Here is a 936-nt window from a genome sequence, read left to right as displayed (position 1 = left end):
CCTTAGGTGTGACTGTGGTCTGTTCTGGAAGAAAATGCCCAGTTTTCCTATTTGCTGTTTACTGAGCCTATTGGTTAAATATTATTATTGGTTTGTTTTCTTCTGTATAATGGAAGCATTGCATTGGAGACTGAGCTGAGAACAGCAGCTGGAAGGCTATACAAGAAGAAAGTGACAATTAATTAATGAAGACTGAGATGATTTCAGAACTGCTTTTCAGCTGAGTTGAGAATTTAAGCCATTATAGTTATGTAGTAATTTATGTAATCTTGATCTATTAGTGAAGAATTTATGTGAAATTCTATGAAATTCGTTAAAAGAAGGGGTGTGTGGGGGGGTGCTGCTAGCAAATCTTCCCAGTTTGGTTCAAGATCAGAAATGCTTTATCTCACAGCTTCCTTACAGGGCTTTGATATCAATCTTAAGCATGCAGTATTGAACACAGCCCGGACTAATCAGGAATTGCAATTACAAAACCAATCAGGTTTCTGCTGTTGCGTTACGCTGTCTGGATGGACAGAAGATGCAGAGGCAAAGAAGCAATTGGACACACAGTCTGAGTTTCTTTTTCCCTTAGCTCGGACAGTATCTATTTTTGTTTTTATTTTTTATTTTTCCTGGCTAAGGGGATGGGAGAGAAGAATGTTCACACATGGAAATAGGCTTCTGAATTTCTTGTTTCCATTGGCTGGAGTTACATGTTGAACTACTGAGCTGCAAGGTTAGCAAACCTATTGAGGCACATGGCTGATGGATGGAGGCCGCATCAGTTCCTGAAGGTAACTTTGAGACTTCAGGTGTTCTTTTTAGGATACCACCTCCCATGGCAGCAGGCTTTATGTACTTTGAGCATCTGTAACAATTTTAGTGCTTATTTAAAAACTGAGGAAATGAAGATAGGAAAGAAAATTACCTGATTTCCATCTTACTACTGAT

This window comes from Coturnix japonica, chromosome 2 (genome assembly GCF_001577835.2).
Source record: "Coturnix japonica isolate 7356 chromosome 2, Coturnix japonica 2.1, whole genome shotgun sequence".
NCBI classification, from domain to species: domain Eukaryota; kingdom Metazoa; phylum Chordata; class Aves; order Galliformes; family Phasianidae; genus Coturnix; species Coturnix japonica.
Note: the sequence above shows the minus strand (reverse complement) of the source record.